The sequence below is a fragment of the Anopheles merus genome, chromosome X (genome assembly GCF_017562075.2).
Source record: "Anopheles merus strain MAF chromosome X, AmerM5.1, whole genome shotgun sequence".
In the NCBI taxonomy this organism is placed as follows: Eukaryota; Metazoa; Arthropoda; class Insecta; order Diptera; family Culicidae; genus Anopheles; species Anopheles merus.
The window spans coordinates 4121536-4128784 of record NC_054081.1 but is presented as its reverse complement, the minus strand read 5'-3'; positions in this window follow the sequence as shown (position 1 = coordinate 4128784).

Genomic DNA, 7249 nt, shown 5'->3' with positions numbered 1-7249 from the left:
CTCACTGCAATTCCATCGTTCATAACTTTTGAACACAACCATATACATGTAAAAACTGTTGCAAAATTAGATAGTGTGTTCGGATTACTTCAAATAAGGCTATCAAAGAGAAGACCTGGGAAGGCCTGAGACAACATTTCATGAGAATGTGTGATAGAAATTGATTGCAAACGTTATTATGGCTTAAGGAGTTGCTCCACAAACATATACGAATACGGTACACTTTACGACTTTGTGGCTTCAGTTTGAGTGAGTTTTTTACAGAACTTTGTAGGACTTTGAACGTAGATGACCCCAATCAGACTTAGCGAAGCAGTATTATTGCTGTTATTAGACCATAAAAGACACACAGACAACTTCCAATAGTTCCTAAGTGACATATCCACAGCAACATCGTTTGAGGCACGATAAAACCTCAAACGCTACTTGAGATGCAAAACTAGTCCATCGAATCTTCCTAACCGTATATCCGTGTGCAGACAACGGCGTTCAATCCCCCAACAACCCGTCGGGGACAGCAACAGTGCACTACTTACTCATAACCTCAAAAAAAAATGAACCAACCCATTAGATTTTATTGGAGTGGATAGTTCCCCCAGCACGTTTGAACGGGTGGAGGAGAGGACATACTTTTCAGCCCGAAGTCCCCTTGAAAGAGAGCTTAATTGTTCGGTCGAACCACCCGCACCAAAGCGGCCAATATTGACAATAGGCAATAAAATGGCCGGTGGCTTCCTTCGGATGTCTGTCGCTCTCCGGTGTCGCTCGCCGCTCGAGATCACCAGGCACCGGGAATGGTGCCAGGAGAGGATTAAGTGATCCCAAACCCGTACGCTGCTGCGACTGTCGTTGACCACCGGCGCATGGCGGACCTGGAGGACGGAATGCGGATTGTGGCGGAGACCTTACTGCCGCATGTATATGTATAAAGCCCACCCGCCCGCCTCGAGACCTCCTTTAGGCTACATCTGCCGATTGGAATCGATGAATTAAGTACGATGTCGTCGTCCCCCCCCCCACCCCCCTTTTTTTTCGCTGTGTTCGTTCTGTTCGGGACAGTCCGCTTGGGGCTGGCTGCCACCGCTTTCAGGATGCCGCTATTTCGCTGCCCACCGTTTTTCGCCATTGTACGCGATACACATATACGTACGATAAATATTATGCGGGGCAGAGAACGGGCAAGGCAGAGAAGAAGTCGGCAAAACGATTTACAAAAAGGGGAATCGAAACCGATCGGTTTGAAATCTGCAAACTCGCCCAACGATGGCAGAATGGAAGAACTGAAACCGACACAACCGGGGCCTCCGGGTCTCCGGCGGCGTTCGGTGCTGCCGGAATTCTGAAGCTACAGAGACAGAGTGTGAGAGAGATAGGCAAAGAGAGAAAGGGAGAAAGCGAGCAGGAGAGTCCCGAGGTTGAATGTAGCAATTGAAAATTACAAGCATAAACCGGTACCGGCCAGCTGCTTTTGGCGACGGGGCTACGGGGCTGATGGGCAGGCGTGAAGAAAATATGAAAAATATGTTCCATGATTGTCATCGGCTTTTGTCGTGCAACTGCTCGGGCAGCAGGCAAGCGGGAGTCACCGCGCGACGAGCTGGCGACTTCCATTGGGCATTTGGAAGGCAAACGAAGGGCACAACCTTTCGAGGTGTAGTAGGAGGACACGCGAAACAACAAACGCAAGTACGCAATGCCTGCCAAGGATGTGTGCGTACAGCTTAAGGCCATCCCAGCCACTCCAAGCCGTCTACACTCCAACTCCGAAGCGTCGTCAAGCCGGAAAATGGGCCTACCTGTCTAACTTTATTCTGGTTGATACAGTGTCTCTTCCCGGTCGAGCCATCTCTAAGACAACTCTTCCCCTACGATCTACGCTCGTTGCAAGTTTTTGATTTGAAAAAATCCGTTCAGCCCCATTCGGGGAATACACTCTGTCCCATGTTCTCGCCGATGGCGGTTACGTACGCCCCGAAGGATGCTGGCAGGAGGGTTTGCTGGCGAGGTAGAGGACACAACGCAAACCATCAGGCAACGGAGGTTGAAGCAACACGTCCGGAAGGAGGCAACCGGTGCATATTTTATGAAGTTTTTTAAAGAATTCTTCAACAAAAGGTACGCTCGCGCGAGCGCTTAGTCACGTTCGCCCGGGGAGTGTGTGTGTATGTGCACGGGGTGTGGTTTTGTGTTGTTGTTGTTGCGTTGTCTGTGCAAGCCGCGTCCTCATATGAGGTGGAGATGGGGGAGAAAGGTTATGTTTTTTTTCTCCTCTTTCATTCGCTACGGTTCAGCTGTAGCATCGAGTTCTTGCTGTTTTGCCACTTTTTTGCCTACTGTTCTGTAACATACACACACACACACCTTTGGGGAGCCATTGGGGGGAGTAAAACCGTTCCATTAGATTCTTAACCAATTGATCCTGCCCGCTTGATGGAGATTTAGAACGGGGAACGCAAAGTTTTGAGACCCAAAACTTTGCCTCAGAAAGTTATGTTTCAGCCGGCAACTCCAGCGGATCGGGTTTGATGTCTTGCTTGGGCGAAAGGCTCGCCCGCAATCTCGGTGACAGTGCGGGCACGGGGCTAGTTTTCAACACCTACTAACACACTTTCGGCATAGTGGACAGGGGCTTTCCGTTAGCAGCGCGTACTCTGCGCCTGTGGTTAGGTAAACGTCACACAAATGACAAGCGTTTTTCGGGCCCGTGACAGGTGTTCCGGCTTGCTGCCTTCCAGCAAATGCTGACTACACCATGGAAGCTGCTGTTGAAAATGAAGGGTAAAGCTGATGGGCTACGAAGTTCCGTATTTAGGGAATTAAAGTTAGACACCCTCCGCTCGTCCCGCCCAAGGTGTGCCAAATTGAGTGTAGTCATTGGCGTGTGTGTGTGTGACAGAGTGGGTTTCAGTTATTTCCGACTAATGTGCAGAATCTGAAATGTGTGGTTCGTTCACCGTGGAATGAGTACGTAGGGTCACCGCAGCAAACTGCCTCTGCCTTTCAAGGAGAAAGCTGCCGTACCAAAACCAATATAAATTATTCATAATTTAATTAAATATAGTAACGATAGCTGTAATTACTTCCAGCATATCCATCCACCCTATCCCCATACCCTCCCGTGGAGTCCGGAGAGTTTGGGAAGCGATTGGCTCGGTGCTTACTGTCTCACAGTAAGGTGCGCACTGTAAAATTCATCACCTTTCCAGCGTTCATATCCTGCAAGAAGGTGTTGCTTTACATGTGTGTGTGTGTGTGTGTGTGTGTGCCTGAGCCTGTATGGGCTGTAATTTCGATTATTTCCAGAACCTCTCCATAGTCCTCCAGCCCGGTGGATTAGGATCCAATCTGGCAGATGCGTTAGCGAAGGGGAAAAATGGATTACTGTTCGCACACAAGCAGTATCGAGCAGCACCGGCGGCACCTTACAGGAAGGAAAGAGCAGGCGACTCGAATGGTGACATGTGGCGGGTGTAAGAGGAGTGAGCGAGAAGATGGCAGCGCTTCGATGGCATTTGCTAATTGTTCGGCCGTTTACCTGGAGGCGAAATTATTGATTGTGTGCAGGTGTGAATGTGACGCTGCGGCGCAGATGAGTGACCTAGTGCGGCGTTTTGTTCCTGTTGGTCTTTGTAAGCGCGTCGGATAGCTCCGATACAGTGGATACAGTGTTCGACAAAGTGTATACATTTTGATCTTCAGAGGACCTATTTTTTAGATATGAATCAACAGGGGTTCTAATTGTGATACAGGGGCGAAGGGCTTAAATTAACATCGGTATAAATTAACAAAGTATTTCCACTGATTTTCTGCTTTCATCATATTGGTTAGCTACAGATCATCATTAGTTGGAATAGAGTTTTCGTACATGACAATAGACCCGAACCATAAAAGATCCCATTGGAGCTTTGGACGGGTTGCGAACGTTGCGGGTGAAGATTGCGACTTACCAACAAAATTTAGCGACAACGAATATATGTAGTGTTGGGATATCGGCCATAAGAATCTCTCTACATCCTAGTATTGCTGCAAATAGTAATAGATCGCAGGTTCTTCAATATCTTGGTGGTCTCGTTTCTAGCACTGGCCTGGTTGACCATCACGGCGGCCTGCCATTTAGCACACCGATGCCGGACAATAAACCTACAATCATCATTAGGAAATTACGATAATCATCATTACATTACGCTTGATTGGTAGTGCAACTGTGCAACCTGTTTCGCTGCGCCTGCGAGCTACTGTGTGAGAAAACCGGGCCGCATCCAAACGGAGTGCACCGCTGTTGGGCCTTGTGCGTACAAAGAACCTCAACCTCCTGCAGAAACGATTTTGTCTCGATATCTCAAGTTGTCACTACCACCGACGGGTCCCAATTCCTGGTGTAATTGAACCTTTATTCGTGCACGCTGGAATGCCACGAAAGGTTGGCAAAATGTTGGGGAAGAAAAAGAACCAGAGAATGGCACGTCACTGTGGCATGAGATTTATGATTGAGCTGTTGGACAGCGAAAGAGCACACGGTACACCCCCGTCCGAGGCACCAGATCGCTCCACCGTGGCACAGACAATCTGGAGCATAATGGTTTTGTCACCCCGCTGCTGGCATGAGAAATTCTACCACCGCTTTGCTTTGCATATATTTGCGAACCGGAGTGCGAGACGGCAGAGACGACTTCACTCAACACTCTGTCATTATCGTCATCTTCATTACCCTGCCTCCTTGCGAACGGTCGCGAACACCAGTACACCATCATTACTGCAGATCGCGCGGGCCTACCCGTAGGTAACAATAAATATTTACATTTTACTTCACCGACACACACACACACACACACACACACACACACACACACATGCCGTACAGATATCAATCAATGTGCTCTGGGTGTTGGTGCTGGCGGTGGTGGCTGTCATTGCAAACACCGGCTGGATGACGGTTCGTAGGCTTTCCCAGCACGCGAGATGCGAGAGCCTGCTGCGAAAAGGTGCCGCGAAACGAGGGCCGATTGATTGTGCCTTTGTGTCGGGGCGGCTAGACAACTTCCTCTCCACCGATTCTACGCGAGCTGAAGCAATTATAACGTCTAACGTTTGTGCGAAGCGTTGCCCGTGCCGTGGAAGCTGCATCCGCCGATTGGAGCGTCTCAAGAGGACGGCCGTCTTCACCCGTGCACTTTGGACGACCCCGTTCGCCGTCTGACGGGCGGACGGACTTGGCTTGACTTGGCAATCGCGGGATATAGCAGCGCGACACTTATCAGCCTCTATTCACACCTAATCGAAGGTGTCAAAGATCATCTCCGGCATGACGGGACGCTTTTGCAACGTGTGGGTGATGCGCTGTTCGCGGCTTGAAGTGTTCCGGCCGCGATGGGATGCAAAATTCCTGCCCGATGTTTACATCCAACTCCACTCTAGCAGGGCTGTGTACCAACAGCAGGAAATCATAATCGCTAAGCATCGGGCTGGTCTGGCTCTCGGTCTGCACGCCTTCCATAAAACCATTCTTAACATCCGCTCGCTGTTTTAGCAATTGCATCCGTGGCGGGAGAGAGAATAAAAAGCAAACTTCAATCGAAAGTGAATCTTTTACGCCCCCTCCCAAGCGCAAACAAACACCGTGAAAGGGCAGTTCGTGGTACTGGACTTACTTTTTCGTTGGAATCGATAAAATTCAATTAACCTGGCGCTACCATCAACAGACCGAGTTTCCACCAAAAAGCCGAGGGGTTTCCAAATGGGGCCGAGGAAAGTGCGCAAAAGTATCGCACCCACCACTGCCCGCCCCCTGGGAGTGGGTCACCCCGGTACGCAATAAAAATTTGTAATTAAAGGCAGCAACAGCCGTCCGCCATTTCGGTTGCGTTTGCAGATGAGATACTTTGGGGCGGTAATGGTGTTGCGAGCGGCTTGAAATCAAACGACTGGACTGGAAAATGGATGTACCTCGCTGGACTGGAAAAGGGGTGGTGTGTGCTGGGGACAGCAAGCGAGGTATAAATATCGAATACTCGCATTTCCGGTGGTTGAGGCTAGGCCGTGAGCGTAAGGTCCAGTAGCACTCACCAACCGTGGTGCGTTTAGTTCGGCTTGGGTTACATGGATTTTTCTGCTCAAACTTTGAAAACTAATAAACACCATCACAGTTATGAGATTTAATTTAAGCGAAATTTTGAATTGTATCTAAATTCTTGAACGCAATCAACTCAACAGGACGAGAATCTGCTCAACTTACCAGGAAACAGTTATTACTTGAAGGACTGAAGTACAGGGTAACTGGCCCGATTTGTTCTAAGAAATACAAAGGAATGAAATAATGTTGTATTTCCAACCCCTCTCGTAGAGATTCATTCTAATGAACATTAAGCGACGAGCGAATTGAATCTCCAAAGATAAAAAAAATGAATCTACAATAAGCCATGAAGATGAATGAATCTCTAAAGATTCATGAATTTACTGAAGATTCGTGGATGGATTCATGGATCTATGAAATTTAATGAATCATTAGAGATTTATGATTTTTAAATTATTGAATTTGGAATACTCCCTTGTAACAGTCATCAACACGTACGACTAATCAACATGCCCTGGCAACGTGAGGTTCAAGTCTAGAATGGACCGTTCCTCGGTAGTAAGCAGTAAAGATAATTATCCGGCTGCGTGGTACTAAATAAGTTTCGAAAGCTTGTATTGGTCGGCATGTCCACGTAGGACGTTACGCTAAATAGAACAAAAAAAAAGAATCACAAAAGATTCATTAACATTCATGAGATTGATAGAGCTTTTTCTTCTTGTTGTGATTCAGGAATCCCTAAAGGTTTATAAATTTTTGATTTGGCGATTTGGATTTCACAACAAATAAATATGGACACCTAAAAATAAGGCTAAGCTCCATAAAGAAAACGAATAAAGTTAGAAGTAAAAAATCCTGGTCGCAAAATTCTTGGCCGCCAAATTCTTGGTCGCAAAAATCTTGGTCGCAAAATTCTTGGTCGCAAACAATCTTGGTCGCAAACAATCTTGGTCGCAAAATTCTTGGTCACTAACAATCTTGGTCACAAAATTCATGGTCGCAAAAATCTTGGTCGCAAACAATACTGGTCGCAAAAATCTTGGTCGCAAACAATACTGGTCGCAAAATTCTTGGTCGCGAATTCTTTGATGTGACTTTATTTACAAAAATAGTTTTAATTTATTTTTCAATGATTTATTCCAAGACTTATAATTGACCGTTAAATTAGTACAAAATCGA